Here is a 22887-nt window from a genome sequence, read left to right on the forward strand (position 1 = left end):
TTTTCTATGGTCCTGCCTTCTCTTCCTTTCTAAGTCATGCCTATACCTGTTACTGCTTCTGAATATCTTTTTTTTTTTTCCCTCTTCTCTTTCAGGTTCCTGGTGGTTTGGAATAATGTTTCTTCTACTCTGAAGGTATGGACCAAAATTCTTTAGGGGGTGCAGAAGGTGGAAGGTCTGGCTTCCTTAACTGCTTCTCCACTGGACATAGGCATTTGCAGGCTTATCCATACCCCCAGCCTGTTTCTATCTTTCCCTACTAGGATAGGGCTCTGGAGAGGTGAGCTTAACATTGGTGAGGTTGTCTGTCCAAGGAGTTTAGGATGAAATCATAGTAGCATCTGCAATTTGGTGGCTGAAAGGTGGTAAGATATAAAACAATACAACATCATAAAGTGCCTAATCAAATAGTTTCTACTTAGACCTAGATACCCTTCTCACCTACCTCCTATTGCATGTCCCTCAATCACTCCAAAGCTAACCTTGTCAGACAAAGTAAGGACTACAAAAGCTGAATAAGGGCAAGAGACTGGCATACTTTAATGATGACTCTTTAATCACTACCAAGGCCACCACATTACCTGGGGCCCTAGTGAGGAAGTCCTGGGATTCTCACACAGACATGATGGGCCTAGACCTCTAACAGATCCCTCTCACCACTCGTCATCTCCATCAGGAACAACACAATGGACCACTCTGTGGGCCCCTATAGGATCTGGCCCTGAATGTGGATCAGCAAGGGTGGGGAATGGGAGGTTGATAGCACACTCTGTCTATAATCTGAGGATGATGGGTCCTGAAATTGGCACAGCCTAGAATATTCCTAGCCATGACCACAGAATGCCAGATCAGACCTACAGGGATTCAGAGGTTACATAGGCTCCTGTGCTGAATACTGCCCCCAGATCAAATTTATGGGATTTACAGTTAACAATATTTATATAATTTTCCCATATTTTGGAGCTACTCTCTTCCCTGATTCAGATTAACTATGACACCATCACCCAGGACAATAACCTAGGTCCACCTGCATGTTACATTTCAGGCTCAGGAAAAAACTAGTAGGGTCATGGGCCCCTTGGAATATACCTAAAATAGACTAACTTTTCCCAAAATCTTCATCTGCTATATTCCAGCCTTTAGGTTCATGATTAGTCAACAATTTGTTTGGCTTTATATCTTAACTGTTTTTCAGCCACCAGGTTCCAGATGTTATGTCAACCTGACTTTGCTGGGCAGACAACCCCACCAGTGTATCCTAGAGCCCCACCTCCCCAGATCCCTTCCCCACTAGGGAAAGAGAGAGGCAGGCTGGGAGTATGGACCGACCTGTCAACACCCATGTTCAGCAGGGAAGCAATTACAGAACCAGACCTTCTACCTTCTACATCCCATAATGGCCCTGGGCCCATATTCCCCAGAGGGATAAAGAGTGGGAAAGATATCAAGGGAGGGGATTGGATATGGAGTTCTGGTGGTGGGAATTGTGTGGAGTAGTGCCCCTCTTATCCCATGGTCTTGTCAATATTGTCATTTTATAGGTAAAAAATTTTTTAAAATACTAAATCTATTCCATTAAAAAAGCAATACAAAATGTATAATAAATAGGAACCAAAACATAGGAGTAGAGCAGATGAGTATAGATATTTTAGGGTGGAAGGAACCTAGGAAGTCAATTTTAGGTATGTTCCTAAGGCCCCATGACTTTGATAATCTTTGCTACCATGAGGTAGACTAAAAATATTGTCTGAGATGATGGTGTCAAAATTGAGAATAGAACCTGAAAACTGAATTAGGACAGAGAGTAGCTCCAAAACTTGAAGAAAATATATAAATGCAACTAACTCTTTGCCACATCCATCTGACCCAGGGCCCATATCTATTCATATTTAGCGCAGGAAGTCTATGTAACCTCTGAGTCCCTGTCAGTCTGAGCTCACAGTCCATAGTCACAGCTAGGAATATTCTAGGCTGCACTCATTTCAGGACCAGTCTTTCTTGAGTTGCAGAGTAGGCTGACCCAACCTCCCTTCAGAGAATGAGGCATTCCTTACCATTGCTAGTTCCTAGTGATGGTTCAGTCCTGAAGAAGCCTACAAGAGGCTTTATAATGACATTCCTGATGGAAGTGACCGGTGATGTTGGAGAGAGGGATCAACAAGAGATGTAGATCCATTATATCTATAGGGAAAGCCAAGGATTCCCTAACTATGGCTCAAGGTGATGGGGTGGCCTGGGGCTGACCAAAAAGGCCATCGCTAAGTGAATCAGTCTCTTGCCCTTTTCCAGCTTTTCTAGCCCCTTGTTTAGCTGATGAGCTTAGACTTTCTCCCAGTTGTTAAAGTCAGCTGAGGTAAAGAACAAACACCTCATCACAGACCCCTGCAGCGTCAAACCGGCTTTGACCTAGCACATTATGATTGGGCCCTCCTCAATCGCTATCGAACTGGCCATGGCCGGTGCGACGCTATGTTCCATCGCCGGGGAGCCAGAGACGACCCGAACTGCCCTTGCGGCTCCAGACAGACTATGACCCACATAGTCAACGACTGCCACCTCTCCAGATTCAAAGGAGATCTCGAAACTTTACATCAGGCTCAACCTGACACTATTGACTGGCTACGGAAGAAGGGCAAATGCTAGAAGAAGAAGTTGTTAAAGTGTTTATATAATTTTTATCGGAGGATGAATGAGTTACAGTGCAGTTGTTGACACATGTGAATTTTCTCATCTCCCCATGAAACTTTTTTTGCATAACATTCTCCTCCACAACTTAGATACTCTTACCTACATAATCATGCAACAAGACCCCAAGGTTTACTTCACCCCTTTCCTCCACAGAGTCCTTTGCCTTGGTGCAACTTAGCCCCTCTTAAGAGTCTTTAAAGTTAGGAGTCGGGCGGTAGCGCAGCGGGTTAAGTGCAGGTGGCGCCAAACGCAAGGACCAGTGAAAGGATCCCGGTTTGAGCCCCCAGCTCCCACCTGCAGGGGAGTCACTTCACAGGCAGTGAAGCAGGTCTGCAGGTGTCTATCTTTCTCTCCTCTTCTCTGTCTTCCCCTCCTCTCTCCATTTCTCTCTGTCCTATCCAACAACAATGACATCGATAATAACTACAACAATAAAATAACAAGGGCAACAAAAGGGAATAAATAAATAAATAAATATTTTTAAAAAAGAGTCTTTAAAGTTTTCCTAGTCTCACACTGCCTCCAACCTCAAGCAGTCTTTCACCCTTTCTTTGAGACCTATAAATAATATCTTCCCTTGGTTATGGGCAGGGGGTAAAGGTGTTCCTTTGTCTTTAGTTAGTCTCATGATTCAGTAGATGACATAAACTCCATGTCTGACTCCTCCATTTAAAGCCAGGTTTCTGGGGAAAATCAACACTTTTCTCTCCTGCAGAAAAACCATACTTTTCCATTTTGTTATGCTTGTTGATTTTGTAGATTTATAATGTTCTGCTTCAGAGATCAAAATCTAGTGAATGGATTCTTTATCCTCTGAATCCTTCCTACCAGAAGATGTATGCTGTGGAGAGCCCCAGTGGGCTGTACTGTTTGCTGGTATGGACAGAAGCAGCATCTACAGAAAGAGGGATTAGAGGCTAATGGTGTTGGCCTTCTTCAAGGCCAATTAGCACTGTTCCTCCCAAGTGCAGAGTAAATAAAAGACATAGGAATCAGATGGAGATAAACATTAGTTTAGTCGTGAATGAAATTAGATTAACAACTCAGGAAGAAGAATAACTAAATGAACTTACTATGGTTTTGCTCCCAAATCCAAAATCTGTTCCTCTGCTCATGTTCCTGTGGTCACAGACATACCTTGAAGTCCAGAAGCCTTGGCTAGACTGTTACTCCAAGAAGAAGAATAAAGAGGAGGAAGAGAAAGAGAAAGAGAAAGAGAAAGAGAAAGAAAGAGGAGGAGGAGGAGGAGAAGAACAATGAGAGGAGGCTTGCATTCTTTGAAGAGGCTTCTTCCAATAGCAGTACATTAGGAACACTGTATTCTTTTTGTCTTAACTATTTTATTATCTTTACTCATTGAATAGAGACAGTCAGAAACCAAGAGGGTTGGGAAAGAGAGACAGAGAAATACCTGCACACTGCTTCATGACTCACAAAGATTTTCCCATGCAGGTAAGGACTGGGAATTTAAATTCAGGTCCTTGAGCATTATGACATGTGTGCTCAACCAGGTGCACCACCACCCAGGCCCTGAACATTGTATTATTCAAAAGTCATCAAGTAGGTCTTTCTTCTCCCTTTGGAAAGAAAAAAATAATGAAGGAAGTAAAATGTGGTAAATTTCCATAAAATATGAAAAGTCAAAAATGAGTCCTAAAATGTGAAATTAGAAAAACACTCATTTCAGTGCCAGAATAGAATCAAAGTTAAGTTTTGAATTTAGTTTGTTAGCATCTCATTTCAATATATTTGCATGTATAGTCACTTAGATTCTCTGTGAAGCTCTCTTTAGCTTGTACTCAAGGTGTTGTGTTTCCTGGTATGTAACACGACTTCCATTTTTCTCTTCAGAGTCTACTCTCTCTTTTTCTCCACCTACTCTCTGATACATTGAGAAAGGAAGCTCTGGGTTCTTCTTCTCCATCTGGACAAGAAACCAAATTAACATCAGACAGATTAGTGAAGGAAAGGGACAAATTTAATAATACATATATAAAGTATCTACATGGTTGTAGATTCTAAAAATGAATTGAGTGAACGGAGGGTGTATGTCCTGATCTAAGGAATGGGACATGGTAGCAGCCTCAAAGAGAGGATACGGGAGCTCACATGACAAGCAGATAAAAACACCAAGTTGCAGATGCTACCACAATGCCATCCTGATTTTCCTGGGCAGACAACCTCACCAATATGTCCTAGAACTTCACCTCCAGACCTCTACCCCACTAGGGAAAGAGACAAACAGGATGGGGGTATGGATCCACATGCCAACACCTATGTCCAGCAGAAAAGCAATTACAGATGCCAGAACTCCCAACTTCTGCACCCCAGAAAGAATTTTGGTCCATACTTCCAGAGACATAAATAATAGGGAAACTTCCAGTGGAGAGGATGGGACACAGAACTATGTTGGTGAGAAATGTATGGAATTATTCCCCTGTTATATTATAATCTTGTTCTTCTAGCGTTTGCCCTTCTTCCGTAGCCAGTCAACAGCGTCAGGTTGAGCCTGATGGAAAGTTTTGAGACCTCCTTTGAATCTGGAGAGGTGGCAGTTGTTGACTATGTGGGTCATAGTCTGTCTGGAGCCGCAGGGGCAGTTTGGGTCATCTCTGACTCCCCAGCGATGGAACATAGCAGCGCACCGGCCATGGACTGTTCGATAGCGATTGAGGAGGGCCCAATCATAACGTGCTAGGTCAGAGCCTGGTTGACGCTTGCAGGGGTCTGTGATGAGGTGTTTGTTCTTTACCTCAGCTGACTGCCAACTCTGTTTCCAAGAGTCTGGAACAGAGAAGTTCAGTGTAGGCGTAGGGGACCAGATTGGGTGACGAGACGTCAAGCGTCGGACAGGGTGGGCGAAGATATCCGTGTATATTGGTAGGTCCGGTCAAGCGTAGACGTGGGAAATGAACTTAGATGATGCCGCATCCCGACGAATATCTGGCGGGGTGATGTTGCTAAGAACTGGCAGCCATGGGACCGGGGTGGAACAAATGGTTCCAGAAATTATCCTCATGGAGGAATATAATTTGGAATTGACCTAGTGGACATGGGGGCTACGGAAGCATACTGGGGCACAGTATTCTGCAGTGGAATAGCATCATGCCAGAGAGGATGATCGTAGTGTGGAAGCGCTCGTGCCCCATGAGGAGCTGGCCAGTCTTGCAATGATGTTATTCCTCGCGCCCACCTTTGCTGCAGTTTTTATGAGATGTTATAATCTTGTTAATAATTATTAAATCACTAATAAAAATAAAAAAACCTCATGTGACAAAAACCAGATGCTCTATGATTAGATGCTTGCCTTGTCATATAGATAGGTTTCTTCTATAGTTATTTCTGGTTTAAAAAAAGAAGAAGAAGAAGAAGAAGAAGAAGAAGAAGAAGAAGAAGAAGAAGAAGAAGAAGAAGAAGAAGAAGAAGAAGAAGAAGCCCCTTCATTCTAGGTTAAATCCCAAATTTTCATTCTTCTAAATAAATCTGGGTCAAATAAGAAAAGTTCTTTTGAGTCTGGAGGGTGGGGGAGGGTGACTCAGTTAGCCTTAATTTAAAATAATCCGCAAGCTAACTTGAGATGTCTTTGGAAAATCCTATGCTAATGTTTTGAGAAGGTCTACCCTTCACTCACGTTCACCGTATCAATGAACTCCATTGACCCAAGATTTCCACTTGGGTTTGGCCAATGAGGAAATGAAGTGAGGGCATCTATTCTTCTACCACCATTCATACAGGGGCAAAGGAAGCTGTCTGGTTCCCAGGTACAAAAAACAGCACAAACCCTGTTAACCTCCCCCTACTACGTTCTAACAACTACCTTCTCCCCAATCCCTTCAAGTCAAAGACCAGTAACCCATGTGCCATTTCTCGACCCATCATATACCTTTACTGAACTCTTCAAATTACCTAATGTGAGTAGTAGATCTACTTCCTGTGTGGAAACTGACTGACACATGTGGTTAGGCTAATTTCATAAGATAAACTGGAAAGTCTGCTATTTTTATCTATGCTTTGGAACATAGTGAATATTTCAAGAATTTTCTATTCTTTGAAGGTCAGGCAACTCATCTTTCATGCCCCCTCCTCCTAGTACTTTAGAGATGGGATAGTTCTCTGACAAATGTTTAAAATTTTTCTCATGGTTATTGCTTTATTTAGATTTCTCCTAATGTCAAGTTCGATAACAAATAACTTCCTAGAAAAATCCTTCATTTCCCTAAGCACTTCTAATTTTATTATTAGTATGCGATTATTTACAGAATCGTCTTATACTGTTTGTAGCCACTTACGTTCATCTTCCCTGTCTCACTCTTAATGTTACATAGCTTTTCCCTTCTTAGCTTGATCAAGCATACTCCAAATGTGTTTGTTTTCTTCTTTAAAATCCTATTAGTTTTTTAAATACTCATTGCAACTCCCTAAGTTGATATACTGACTCACTACTATATGAGATCTAGAATATGAAAAATATAACAAAGAAAATTGTGTATATGTGAACCTGAAGGCTTAGGAGAAAATATTCAAAGAAGCATCCGGGCAGCTTGGTGGCACATCTGGTTAAGCATACATGTTACCATTGGCAAGGACCCAAGTTCAAGCCTCCATTCCTCACCTTCGGTGTGTGTGGAGGGGATGCTTCATTAAGTACTTGATGAAGCAAGTACTTAAGGTGTCTCTCTGTATTTTTCCTTCTCTGTTTTCCCTCCCTGTCTCAATTGGTCTCTATCTTATCAAGTAAAGGAAGAAAAAAAAAAGACCACTGGGAGTAGTGGCTTCATCATGCAGGCACCAAACTCCAACAATAATCTTGGTAGAAAAATTGAAAAGAAAAGGAAAAGAAAATAAAATGAAAAAAAAAAAGAAGAAAAGATGGGATGGGATGAGAGAAGAGAAGAGGGGAAGAGAGAGAAGAGAGGAGAGGAGAGGAGAGGAGAGGAGAGGAGAGGAGAGGAGAAGAGAAGAGAAGAGAAGAGAAGAGAAGAGAAGAGAAGAGAAGAGAAGAGAAGAGAAGAGAAGAGAGCAGCAGTAGACAGCATAATGGTTATGCAAAGAGACTGTCATGTCTGAGTCCCAGGTTCAATCCCCAGAGCTGAGCAGTGCTCTGTTGAGAAAGAGGGAAAGAGAGGGAGAGAAGTAGAGATTGAACAAACAAACAAACAAACAAACAAACTTGATACCAACAGTTTTGATAGTCTAAAAATGACTAATAAGCTGAGGCACATTTAGATGGTGTATAATTTATATTATGCTCTACAGAATGCCAATTAGTGAGATGCCGTTCTTAAAATACAGCTTAATGAATATCAAAAACATGATGTGGAGCAAATCACAGAGACCTTTTACAATATAATTCTATGTCCACAATTATGGAAGGAGATACTTATCTGGTAAAAATTATTAAGATAAAGAATATTAAGGGAAAGTCAGGAAAATGACAAAATTGAAGAAACAAAAAAAATGGAGCAGATTATAAGGTTCATCAAGAAATTTGTGATATGCTCCTTCTTCATAAAGTGTTGAGGGATCTTCCTTAATTGTTTTTTTTTTCTTTTCTTTCCACTGCATGGTATCTTCAATGTCCTATTAATACATGGTTTGCACCTTCACATAGTTACTTTAGGAAGCGTGATAAATATCCGTATTCCTTGGGCATGAGATGAAGTCTCCAGTTGAAGGAGAGAAAGTTCTACAATGTCTCCTTCAAATGTACCCCTTAAATTTCAGCAATCTGATCGTCTGCAGCATTTTAGTCCGATCCTGTGATTGTAGATATTTCATTGCACTGTGATCATTTTGATACATTATATTTTCATGCATAAAATTTTATGATGGCATATCTTTATTGGACAGCAGGCCCTTTAGCAATGAAAACAATGCCTTTACATGAGTATTGCTTTCCGAGTTGAATTTGATTCTGTCTGACATCAATATTATTTATTCTTCGGCTTTGTTTTATTTAAATTACCTCATCTCTTTTTTTGTTTTTTGCTTTTTTAATATTTATTTATTTTCCCTTTTGTTGCCCTTGTTGTTTTATTGTTGTAGTTATTATTGTTGTTATTGATGTCATTGTCGTTGGATAGGACAGAAAGAAATGGAGAGAGGAGGGGAAGACAGAGGGGGAAAGAAAGGTAGATACCTGCAGACCTGCTTCACCGCCTGTGAAGTGACTCCCCTTCAGGTGGGGAGCCAGGGGCTCAAACCAGGATTCTTACACAGGTCCTTGCACTTTGTGCCATATGTGCTTAACCCGCTGTGCTACTGCCCAACTCCCTCATCTCTTATTTCAACCTTCATGTGTCATTATCTCCTTTTCAGTTTCTTTTCTTCTGGTTTATGCTTTATAAGATTTTCCCTTTTCTTAGAATGTGTTTAATATGTTGCACCCTTCTTCCACTGGTAAAGGGAAATGTATACATTTATAATTCCCTACATTTATTTTTTAAATATCCTACATTTCTATTAAATATTAGTTTTAAATATTTTATTAGTTCATTCATTTATTGGATATAGACAGATATATACATAGATGGAAGGCGGAGACAGAGAGGGAGAGAGAAAGATAGACACCTGCAGCTCTGCTTCACCACCTGTGAAGCTTCTCCCCCTACCCAAATCCACTCCCCTGCAAATGGGAACCAGTTGCTTGAGCCCTGATTCTTGAACAAGGTAACATATGTACTCAAACAAGTGTGTCATCTCCTGGCCCCTCTCAGTTCTTCTAGTTAACATTATTAACTTATTGGAAGAACTTACTCTTTCCAGTTCAGTAACATTAAAAATATATTTCTTAAGTCAGAAACAGAAGGATGAATATGGGATGATCTCACTCTCAGGCCGAAGTTGAAAAGCAAGATCAGAAAAGAAAACACAAGTAGAACCTGAAATGGAATTGCCGTATCGCACCAAAGTAAAAGACTCTGGGGTGGGTGGGTGGGGAAAATACAGGTCCAAGAAGGATTCAGAGGACCTAGTGGGGATTATATTGTTATATGGGAAACTGGGGAATGTTATGCATGTACAAACCAATGTACTTACTGTTGAATGTAAAACATTAATTCCCCAATAAAAAAAAAGAAAAAAAAGAAAAAGAAAAAAAATATGTATATATATTTCTTGAGTAAGATGAGGAAAGCAATTTACATTTACTTAGAGTTTTCCCTCCCAGACTGTGTATTTCAGTTTGTACTGGTTATAAACAGATAGTTTAGCATTTCATTTTTCTATTGAATATGGTATTTGAAGTATAAATAACCTGTCATAAAAGAACGCTAACAAGATGACATTTTACCACTGTATCAATAGGAGTTGTTTGGACTTTATACCATATTTTACTGGTGTCCCTTCATCTATAATGTGTTTTCCTTATTCTTCATTTCTTTTATTTTTAGTAAGTTTCCTACTGAATAGTAAAAATTAGTGCTTAATAATTTTTTAGAAAAATATAGAGGAGCAATAGTCTTTGCGACCATGTACCTGATGTTGATTGGAAACTCTGGTTCATGAGGGTTTTCCCTTAAAATGTCTGAGATAATTTTCTGTGGACATCTCGCAATTAAAATTAATAACAAAGACAGCTATTTTCACTTATGAATAATGAGAGCATTTTTTTTTACTTAACTCATAACAGAGTATTTTTCTCAACTTAGAAAATTTAAATTTAAAGAGTGTGTCTAGATAATGTGACCTTATTGATAATTGTGTCTGCTGAGCATACTAGTCCTGCTTTATTGAAGCACATTTTTTAAAAGTTATTAGTGATTTATGGAATTATAAGATAATAGTAATATAATCCCACATCATTCCTACCACCAGAGTTTTCTGCCTTCTCAAAAAAAGATCATCTTTTTTGCCCACTTTTATTTACTTCTATGGCTCTGCCTCCACTTCCTTTCTACGCCATATTATATCTCTTATTACTTAAAGGGATTATTACTTTTTCCACTTTCCTCTCAGATATGAGGAAACAATGTCTGGCTTCCTCTGGTATTTTCCAGACTTTCTTCCCTCTCAGTGATGGTATAGTAACAGATTCCTGGTCCAGATTTTCCGGGTCTCAGTAGAATTTGGGTTTAGAGCTCTCTAGTCATCTCTCTTCACATTTACCCTCTCTGAGAGTACGGGAGAAAATTATTTTTGGGGAGTGCATAATGATGGAGTTCTGGCTGTAGTTGCTTCTCCACTGGAATGGACATTGACCAAGTGCATCCATAAGCCCAATCTGTCTCTATCTTTCCCTAGTAGAGCAGGGCTCTAGAGAACTGAGGTAAGGTCCATCCAAGATTGGCAGAAAATGGTGAAGTCACCATTTTTAACACTGGTAAGGTCTTCTTCTCAGGAAAGTCAGGATGGAATCATAGTAGCATCTGCAACTTGGTGACTGAAAATCACTAAACTATAAAACAGGAGAAAATGTTTAATAATAAACAGGAACCAAATCGTAGGAATAGAGCAAATGAGAATAGGTACCCTAGGGTTGGAAGAAGCTAGAATTTCTATTCTAGGTATATTCGTAGGGTCCCAGGACTTTATTAAATTTTGCCTTAGCTTGATAGCTAACATGGAGGTGTACTAGAACTATTGTCTGGGAAGATGGTGTCAGAATAGAGGATAGAATTTGAAAGCTGCGCTAGGGCAGAGAGTAGTTCCCAAATTTGAAAAGTATGTATAAATATAATTAACTGTTTACTATAGTCATCTGACTCGGGGCCCATGTATATATTTGTACTTAGCACAGGAGCATGTGTAACCTCGAAGTCCCTTGTCAGTCTGAGCCCTCAGTCCATAGTCACAGCTGGGAACATTCTAGGTGTACTCATTTCAGGACCAGAATTCCTTGAGTGGTAGAGTAGGCTGACCCAGCCTCCCTTCGGGGAGTGGGGAAGCCCTTATCATTGCCAGTTTATAGAGAGAGTAAGGTCTTGGAGAAGCTCACAAAAGGGCTAATGATGACATTCCTGATGAGACTGGCCAGTGATGGTAAAGAGAAGAAATGTTTAGAGGCTTAGTTCCATAGTATCTATGAGGGAATCTAAGGGATTCCTTGACTAGGACCTCAGATGATAAGGTGGTCTGTTATTAGCCAAAATGGCCATCATAAAGTGAGCCAGTCTCTTGCCCTTTTCCAGCTTTTGCAGTCCCTTCTTTGTCTGACAAACTTAGACATTCTCCCAGCTGTTAAATCCTTGAACATCACATGTTATATCAGTATTAGTTTACAGAATCAGGCCTTGAATTGTAAAGGAAATAGACCTAGGTTTTTAGTGAGGTCTAAGTTAATGCCAATTTTTTTTTCATCTTCTTGTCTTACAGTTCTAATTAAGGTTGCCATGGGGACACTTGTCTTTTATTTGATATATAATATGTGCCAGCATGTCTCTTGGTCAATTTTACGCAGAAGCATATTTCTCTCACCATTTCTTTTTTTCTAAATTTTTAAAATTATCTTTATTTATTTGATAGAGACATCCCGAAATTGAGAGGGAAAGAGGAGTTAGAGAGGGAGAGAGAGAGAGAGAGACACCTGCAGCCCTGCTTCACCACTCATGAAACCTTCCCCTTGCAGGTGGGGACCGGGGACTTGTACCTGGGTCCCTGTGCACTGTAACATGTGCACTCAACTAGGTGTGCCACCACCTGGCCCCCTCTCTATCATTTCTTAGTTTGTCATTTATTTAGTCTGCTCTTCATGAATTTTTTATTTATATACATAGAGAAAATACATCAGGGGCTGGGTGCTGGGTGGTGGCACACCTGGTTGAGCGCACATGTTACAGTGCACAAGGACCCAGGTTCGAGACCTTGGTCCCCATCTGCAGGGGGGAAAGCTTCACAAGTGGTGAAGCAGGGCTGCAGGTGTCTCTCTGTCTCTCTCCCTCTCTCCCGTTGCCACTCAATTTTTCTCTGTCTCTATCCAGTAGATAAACAAAGAAGATACAAAAATTAAAAACAGAGAAAATGCATCTATCTAAATATATACATATGAGCATCAGAGACCTTGTGTCAAAGTTAGACTGGAATCCTGTATTAACCACTTACTAGCCACGTCAATGTAGGCCAGTTCTTTATCTAAACTTTAGCCTAGTCACTCCAAAATAGAGATAATAACACTAATTATTGTAGGGAGAATTTAGTGAAAAAGTACATGAAAAAAAAAAACAAACAGTGTTTTTTTAAAGTGCCCAACAAGGAGTCAGGCAGCAGCACAGCTCACACACGACCATGAGTGTGGACCCAGGTTCGAGTCTTCAGTCCTCACCTGCAGAGGGGAAGCTTCACGAGCACTTAAGCAGTTCTGCAATTCCCACCACCCTCAATTTCTCTCTGTCCTGTCAAATAACGTGGAAAGGAAAAAGTAAATAGTCACTGGGAGTTGTGGATTTGTAGTGCCAACACCAAGCTCCAGCAGTAACCCTGCTGGCAATAAAAAATAAGTGCCTAATAATGTTAGTCATCAATTGTTATCACTGTGCTGTTGGATTATGAAATATTAGTCAAATTTACTTTGTCCTTATGTGATTATTCCATGAGGCACACTGTGTTTTGTTGTACTTGGCCACCCCAAAACTATAAGCCTTTCTCACGCTTGGGAAAATCTGTAGCATTTTAATCTACGTTCCCCTGGGTGGACGTCAAAATTCACTTTCCCAGGCTCCCTGGAGCTCTGGCACAAACATGTAACCTCAACTACCAATACTATTTATTTACAAGGGATGTCGGATTACATGATACAAAGGCATACGCATCGGTTAAAAGTCATTTCTAGGGAAGGGTGGACACAGGACATAGGGTGGTGGGAATACTGAGGAATTATACTTATTATCTTATAATCTTTTAGTCACTGTTAAATCACTAATAAAAATAATAATATTAGTAAAATCCTTTCTGATGCAAGCAGCAGATGTAACATCCGACTTTCAGTGGTTCTCTAAATTGTTCCAACGGCCAGCTTTAAGAACTAAGAATGGGGAGTCAGGCGGTATCACAGTGGGTTAAGCGCACGTGGCCCAAAGACCGGATTCCGGTTCGAGCCCCAGCTCCCCACCTGCAGGGGAGTCACTTCACAAGCGGTGAAGCAGGTCTGCAGGTGTCTCTCTTTCTCTCCCCTCTCTGTCTTCCCCTCCTCTCTCTATTTCTCTCTGTCCTATCCAACAACAACAACAACATCAATAACAACAATAACTACAAAAATAAAACAAGGACAACAAAAGGTAATAAATATTTTTTTAAACAAAGAACCAAGAACAGTAAGTTGTCTCTGCTCAATAGCAATAGTGTCTCCGTGCTGCTGTTAGCATGTCTTATCCTTTGACCCTCTTGAAGAACAGATGAGGCACCTGATTGTCACTTAATGAATTTGCACCCGGTACCTGCATATAGGGGGAAAGCTTCACGAGTAATGAAGCAGGGCTGCAGGTGTCTGTCTTCCCTCCCATCTCTATCTCCCCTCCACCCTCTTGATTCCTGGCTGTCTCTATCCAATAAACAAAGATAATAAATGAAATATTAAGAGAAAAAAAGAGGTGGGAATGTCCAGAGAGAGACACACCAAGGATGTACAGCACCAAGGAAAGTCCTTGTGAGGAGACAGAAAGAAGACCAACCTCTGTTAAGTTCAGAACCAAGACAAGAGAAGGCAAACCAAACAGAAGTAAGCAAGCGTGCCGACACCGCAGTCTGGGACTGCGAGCCTCTAGAACTGTGAGAACATCAGCTCACACGGGGCTCTGGTATTTTATTCTCACAGTCCTGGCAAACTCTGGCAAATAAACACATTCTCGTTGGCCAATGACTCTTTACATCTTTTTTCTTTTCCTTTTTCTTTTTTTTTATTTTTATTTTTTATTATTATTTTTTTTATTCCCTTTTGTTTCCCTTGTTGTTTTTTATTGTTGTAGTTATTATTGTTGTTGTCGTTGTTGGATAGGACAGAGAGAAATGGAGAGAGGAGGGGAAGACAGAGAGGGGAGAGAAAGAGAGACACCTGCAGACCTGCTTCACCGCCTGTGAAACGACTCCCCTGCAGGTGGGGAGCCAGGGTTCGAACCGGGATCCTTATGCTGGTCCTTGTGCTTTGCGCCACCTGCGCTTAACCCGCTGCACTATAGCCCGACTCCCCTCTTTTCCTTTTTCTTTTCTCCTCATTTTTTTATTCATTATAGGGACCTCACACACACATGCAATTTCTCTGCTTGGGCCCAGTTTTTGTCATGTATAAAGATAGCAGAGAGAGTGTGAGAGAGGGACTGGTAGGGAGAAACAGCTCAAGAGCTTCCAACAGGGCTACTATAGAATTTTCTGCTTGGTGACCAAAGCTTAGACCTGATCTGTGTACGTGGGAAGGCAGGCCCCCTACATGGTATACTATTTTACTACCCGCCCCCAATAATTCTATTTTCTTTTTCTTTATTATTGGATAGAGACAGAGAGAAATTAGAGGGGAGGAGGAGACAGGGAGAGAGAAGGGTGGGGGTAGACAGCATAACAGTTAAGAGAGAGACAGAGAGAGAGAGACCTGCAGCTCTGCTGTGCCATTCATGAAGCTTCCTCTCCCGCAGGTGGGGAGCAGGGGCTTGAACCTGCATCCTTGCACACTGTAATGTGTGTACTTAACCAGGTGTGCCACCACCTGGCCCCAATATTTCTATTTTCTGATTGCATTTGCTAAACATGTCTTGGTTTTCTTTAAGCTAAGAACACTCATTATTCAAATACAGAAATGGTTTTCACTTCTGATATGACTAAGTTCCTTTTGGTTCAACTCTCCCACAGATTACAACTGTAAACCTTCAAATTGTTAAGATCATAAAATATTTCCCAGGTGGGTCTGAGAGCCCACCTGGGAAAGTGCTAGCTTTGCCATGAGCACAGAAGAGGTTCAAATCCAGCCAACGACGACGTCAACAACAACAACAATAATAACTACAGCAACAATGAAAAGCAACAAGGGCAACAAAAAGGGAAAATAAATAAATATAAAAAAAGAAGTTTAAACATCATTAGAACTCTGCTTTGAGGGGGGCTGGACAGCAGTGCATTGGGTTGAGTGCACAACTTACCCTGTGCAAGGACCCAGGTTCAAGTCCCTGCTCCCCATATTTGGGGTGGGGGGGAGGCTTCATAAGAGTTGTGAAGTAGGTCTGCAGCTGTCTATCCTTCTCCCCATCTCTCAGTTTCTCTCTGACCAATAAAATAAAATAAAAAGAAGGGAGGGAGAAAAAGTTACTGGGAGCAGTAGATTCAACTCATTGTGTAGGTATTAAGCTTCGGCAATACCCTTGGTGATAATAAAGGGCAAAAAAATATTGTGCTTTGAGAAATAAATGAAACTATACTCACAATGGAAGAAGAGATTGTTTTCAATAGAAAAATAGCATGAATAAAATAGTCCAAAGAAACTTATAACATTCAAAGATACAGTACATGAAATATTGTATATACATAGTAATAAAAACATACAGGGACTGGAAGGTAGTTCACCTGGTAGAGAATAAATATAAGCATGACCAAGGGCCTGGGTTCAAGCCCCAGGCCACCACATGGGAGCATCTTGAGGGAAGAAGCTTCACCAGCAATGGAAAAGTACTGTATCTCCCCTTCTCTCTATCTCTCTATCCCTCTCTTTGGGCCTCTCTCTCTAGTCCTCTATAAAGTAAATAAAATTTACATTCCCACCAGCAATGTAAAAGGGTTCCTCTGTCCCCACATGCTCTCCAGCATTTGTTGCTGCTGTCCTTTTTGATGTATGCCATTCTTACAGGAGTGAGGTGGTATCTTAGTGTTGTCTTAATTGCCACCTCAACATGCTTCACCTCAGACTGTATCCAGAGACTTCACGTGTGGAATGACAACCCTTCAGCTTCATTACTCGGGTGAGACCTTTCCTTTTATAGTACACTCTAATTTCATCTCAGGTAGTTCACTTTCTAACAAAGTCCCATAACCTAGATATACACCAGTTTCTGTGAGAGAGAGCTTATGTGCACACGTATCCATAAACTACTGCAAAATATATACCTGAAAGCAGAAGTACACTAGAGTTTGCAGTGAGTACCTCCCTAACACTTCCTCTCCACTATTCCAAGCTTGGGATCCATGATTGCTCAACAAATTGTTTGGCTTCATATGTTAACTCTCTTTTCAATCACCAGGTTCCAGATGCCACCAGGATGCTGGCTAGGCTTCCCTGGATTGAAGACCCCACCAATGTATCCTGGAGCTCAGCTTCCCCAGAGACACACCTTACTAGGGAAAGAGAGAGGCAGACTGGGGGTATGGACTGACCAGTCAACGCCCATGTTCAGCGGGGAAGCAATTACAGAAGCCAGACCTTCTACCTTCTGCAACCCTCAACGACCCTGGGTCCATGCTCCCAGAGGGCTAGAGAATGGGAAAGCTACCATGGGAGGGGGTGGGTTATGGGGATTGGGTGGTGGGAATTGTGTGGAGTTGTACCCCTCATACCTTATGCTTTTGTTCACTAATCCTTTCTTAAATAAAAAAATTTTTAAAAAAGTAAATAAAATTTTAAAAATTTAAAAAGTGTCCTACAGGATTGGTAGAACTATGTAGACAACAAGGCTTAGCAATAATCCTGGTGACAAAAAAGGGAGAGAGAAAGACAGAGAGGAAGAGTGAGAGATACATGAATGTCTCAAATAAGGAAGAAAAGAGAGCATTAGCTTTCACAGAAAAACAAACAAACAAACAAAAAAAAGCTCTCTTCCAGCCCCAGTAGTTTGTGACCTAGAACAAGAAGGAGTACAGTGGTGCATAGCCCTTCGAAAGCTAAGAAATATTTCACGGTAAGATGAATAAAATAAATGGGGTAGAACTACTATATACCCATCAACAGTCATTGTCTCTCTACTTGCCTTGTTGTGCCAAAATAAAGCTTGCTTTAAGTTGACCGACCATCTTCCATTTTAAAAAACATACAAATAAACAGGATGTAATGTCAGACAGTATGACAATCCTCTCCAAACAAGGCACAGTTGACAGTCCTGTATGGACATGCCAAGAAAGGGCAAGAGATAGAGAAGAGGAGATATTTGAAGACTACAAAGGCAGTGAAACTGAACACAAAATGCTACTTAATGGCGCTGCATCACATATAATTATTTGCTTGATGTTGATTTTAAGATATTTATTATGCATTTATTCATATTTTTCTTGCCAGCAGGGTTATTGCTGGGGTTCAGTGACTGCATGATGAATCCACTGCTCCTAGTGCCCTTTATTTTTTATTTGTTTTATTTGATAGGAAAGAAAGATATTGAGAGTGAAGGGAGAGGGAGAGAGTATGAGAGACACATGCAGCACTGCTTCACCACTCATGAAGTTTCTCCTCTATAAGTGGGAACCGGGTTTAAACTCCCGCCATTGAACATAGTGACATGTGCTTTCAACTGGGTGTTCTATTCAGGTCAGGAACGACAGGAAGTGCCCAGAGGGACACTGACACTGTTGCACCATGCCAGAACACATGCTTCCCAAGCCTACCTATGTGTCTGGGGGGAAGGAAATGGTGACACAGGAAATGGGAGTGGTAACAGGTGTGGGTGTGGCTTAGAAGGGAGGTGAAGGCGGGGCTAGGGAGTTAATGAACTAGACCTGTGGGCTGGCTTGCTCCCTCCTCCCCTCCCCATGTGTACCCCAACACTTGGATGTTCTTAATTTTTCTGAATAAAATTTAAAATTCTGGAAAAGCATGTGTTTTCCTCAATTCTTGGTTGGCATTATGTGTGATGAACTTTTAAACATGTGGGAACAAACTCAGCTCTTAATTACCCCTAATAACAGTGCCATCATCCATCTCCTTAGGATGCGTATTTTACATTATTAACTGTTTTGACACTTTATTTTAGTCCAGTTAAAAGCATGCAAATCTACTTCCATGTGTAAATGCCTAATGCCATTTCACTTAATGTACATTATTCTGAGTTTACTAAGAATGATCAGTAGACTCCTTAACTTGGTTTGGGGTCATTTTCCTCAGGAGTTAGGAAGAAAAAAGGTGACTATGGAAATAGGGGCCAGGTGGTGGCACATCTGGTTGAGGGCACATGTTGTAATGAGCAAGGACCTGGGTTCGAGCCTGCAGTCCCCACCTGCATGGGAAAGCTTCATGAGTGGTGAAATAATGCTGCAGGTCTCTCTCTCTCTCTCTTTCCCTTTCTCTACCACCCCCATCACTCTCTACTTTTGGCTGTCTCTACACAGTAATAAAAAAACTAAAAAACTATATATATATATATATATGGAAATGATTTAGACAACACAAGCTTTAGGAATGGCCTAAAGACATTCCCAATAAGAGGTTTCAAGTCTATTGTGTGGAGTATGTCAGAGCCCTAGACAACAATATTAAGCCAAAGAAGTTTGTTGGTGAGAAATTGACATGGAAAATCATGGGAAATGGTTTAGTGCTCATTCAACTAGTGTCATGGAAAATATGATACCCAAGTTCTAATTTGCTCGATGAGCTATCTGAAATTCAAGCTTGTAGCCTGGGATCCAGTCAAACTGACGAGGTTGGCTAATACTGGTGAGATATGGTTCAAAGATATTTCTGACTCAACAGTACTTCAAAGTGTCTTTCCTGTCATCTGTAAGGTCTTTTGAGTTTCCCTGATTCCAAGGCCTGAAGGTAGGGACCCAGTTTTGCAATATCCATCAAACTCCCCTGTCTGCTCAAACTCATTGTGCACTAAAGCTTAGTTGTAGGTTAATAACATTAACAACAAATAATAATAAGTAATCACTACTCAATTTGGGGAAATCTACACTTTAAGATCTTCCAGACCAGCTCCTTTTGCATTTCGCATCTAGTGATATTTTTCTCAGCATTGTTACGTATTCTAATTCACTTCTTGTCACTCTTAGGTTTGCCACCACAAAATTGTTGTTTTCTGATTTCCTCTTTTTAATTTGACACTGTTTTGTTTTGTTTTCATTCAATTTCATTTTATTTTTAGAACTTACATTTTATAGATGTAGTGTCATCATGAATCTTATCAAAACATCAGCTGGAAGGTGTTTTTTCTGAAGTTCTCTTCATTTCAAAATGTAACTGTCTTTGAAAAGAGCACCTTGACTGTTGACATGTTGATCTGGAGTGGATGTGATTTATGCTTGTTTGTCCCAATGTTTTAAATGATAGTGACCTAGTATTTGGAGTACACATGACTTTTTTTTTCAACATTATCTTTTTAATCTTTTGCAAACATAGAAGAAAACAGCTATTCAAATTTACTTTGGAGAGACCCAGCAACACACTAAAAGGACATTGTAACCTGTGATCACAGAAGTATTCTTTCATGTTTTTTGTGGTAGTGGGATTTATCTACCCAACAACCCCAAGCCTGTGCCATCACTTCTCTCTAGAATCCATTTCTGGTTGCATCTCTGTTTTTTTGTTGACAGGAGCCATGTACAGAAAGTGATCTTTGGGAATTGCTGCTTGATATCCAATGCCAGATGCTTGTTCTAGAGACAGAAGTAACATAAATTCCAAACCTTCTCCCCCATGACCACAGAGCTTAATGGTCACCTTGTTCATCAGTCATTTTTCATCTCCATCAGAAACTATTAAAGGGCACAGTACATGCATTCACCCCTTTAAGGGTCTGTTCTTTCACACATGCAAGACATATATTAGCTGAACATTCTCTTGGAAGAAGTGAGTATGGAGAAAATGTGTTTCGGGATTCATCATATTTGATGGCATACTATGCAGGGAGAAGTCTTTCTTTATTTCTAAGTAAATGTGATAACACAAACAAATTTAGAGTTAAAGTGCTCATGGAATTAAACACGTGGCCAAGTCATAGTCTCTACTCGGTTATGATTGACAGCATACACAGGATTGTGTCTTGCCAGAAACTTTCCTCAGAAAACAACTATCTTACGGTTCTTTAACCTTGTCATTTTAGCGACCCTAGTTAGATTCCCACTGCTACAGAGATGATGAGCATGTGATCCACACTGCTACACACACACACTGGTCTAGAGACAAACCCTCGAATCAGATTTTGTCAGTCACAGAGTGGTTCCCAGAATCTGGTTTGACAGCGAGTATCAGAAAGGATGCAAGTCTGATGCTTTACCAGTTGAGCATTTCTCCAGTCAGAAAGGGTGCTTCAGGGGTCAGGTGGTGGCACCCCTGGTTGAATGCACATTACAAGGTGCAAAAACCCGGGTTTGAGCCTCTAGTCTCTACCCGCAGGGGGAAAGTTTTGTGAGTGGTGAAGTAGTGCTACAGGTCTCTCTCTCTTTCTCTCTCCATCTCTCTCTCTCTCTCTCTCTCTCTCTCTCTCTCTCTCTCTCTCACACACACACACACACATACCTATTGCCCCCTTTCCCCTCAATTTCTGGCTGTATCTATCTAATAAATAAATAAAGATAATACAAAAAAATATTAAAAAGAAAGAAGACTGCTTCCCTTTCTGTGGAGTCAGAAACCTAAAGATTGGTAGCTGCTAGTGACTATCTTGGAGTCCTGTGAAGGAAGAAAGTTTCCTAGATGAGGCTACTATTTCTAGGAGATATTGAGACAAGACAGAATCCAGTCATTGTTAAAGGTCTGTGACCTTATACATTTGTACAAAACAAAACAAAACAAAAAAAAAAGAAAAGAAAAGAGACATAAATACCCTCTCCAGTCTCTCCTCCTATATTCCCCCCCCCCCCTTTTGCTCTCTATTGCACTCACAGCACTTCTAACAGAAGATGTGTGGGAGTTCTTCCCCACCTAGGGATTCTCTGAAATGTCAACAGAGTCCCCTACAACTGAGCTCCACGTCAATACTATCTCCCTGGAAAGACAGCCAGAATGATTTTTGCAACCTTCCTTTGCTTTTGCACTGAACTCTTACCAGTGCCTTTAAGGTTTATAGTATGTTTACTGTTGCACAAAGATTTCCAGTACTTCCAAATTAAATTCTAGTCTTTTCATCAGAATTACTGTCCCTCCCTCTCTCCCTCCCTCATCACTTAATTTGCCATATGGGAACACGTGTGCAATGAAATCACATTAACACAAAACGGTGGACAACAGCACATTGCTACCTTTGCACTTCATGACAATTTCTGATTTCCTAGAATTTTCCTTTACTCTAATAAACATTCCTTAATTTTTGCATCTTAAACCTTTGAAAACTGGGATATGCCTAAATAATTACACATCTAATGAACAGACATATTTTTTCTTGAGAAGTTTTCATTAAGTTAATGGCATATAAGAATTAATGAAATAAGATTATAAATCTCCCTCTCCTTAAAGCAGAGCATATCATTTATTTATCCTTCGAGTAAATGAGTTCATCTGATGGTTTCTGCAATCTATGAGCCACTGAAGCTCGACACAGGAGTCCTTGGAGAGGAGGAAGGGTAGATTTACTACCTCAAAACAGGTTGCTTTGTCACATTAATTATTTTGAGCTAAAGATGCTAGGGTAAAAATGTATCTGAATTCCTGTATATGCCCAAAGAAAGATCCTCCACAAGGAACTCACCTGTCAAAAATTTCTTCCCCGGAAATTTTACTAACCAAAGAAGAATGACTTGTCATGGAAGAGAAAATTAACACAACACCCAGATTAATTTAGTCACCAGCATCTGGTCTTCTACGAACCTATTAAAGTTTCCTAAAACTCATTCCCCTAAGAAGGCTACATTCTCTTTTCCCTATTACGATCATATTTACTTATTTCATTGAGATTAATCATGTCCAGTTCTATCCATTTTGCCCCAAACAGAGTAAGTAATGAAGACAAGGTCAACACTGGATGGCTGCATTTATATATGAAATATAGAAAACTAAACCAAACAAACAAAAAATTTAAAAAAAATGGGGGAAAAAATGAGCAACCAGGCTGTCTCTCAGACACTGTGAGAACTGGAGCGGAGACTAGAGAGCGCATCTCATGACATTGGGGGTATTGACTTATGTACACTATGCATGGGTATGACATCATAACCCTAACATCTGGCACTTTTGTCAAAACACTTTTAAAGATCTAAAGATCTCTTATCTGGCTGAGTGTCTTTCTCTACATCATGGCTCCTACACAAGCTCAGATCTGACCTTAAAGACCCTGAGCTATGGAGGAACTAACTCGGGTTTTAACACAAACTTTAAATATGAATTCTAAACCACTTGAAAGGGAGTTACCCTGTTTTTCAAGGGCATCTCCC

The sequence above is a fragment of the Erinaceus europaeus genome, chromosome 12, assembly GCF_950295315.1.
Source record: "Erinaceus europaeus chromosome 12, mEriEur2.1, whole genome shotgun sequence".
Taxonomy (NCBI): Eukaryota; Metazoa; Chordata; class Mammalia; order Eulipotyphla; family Erinaceidae; genus Erinaceus; species Erinaceus europaeus.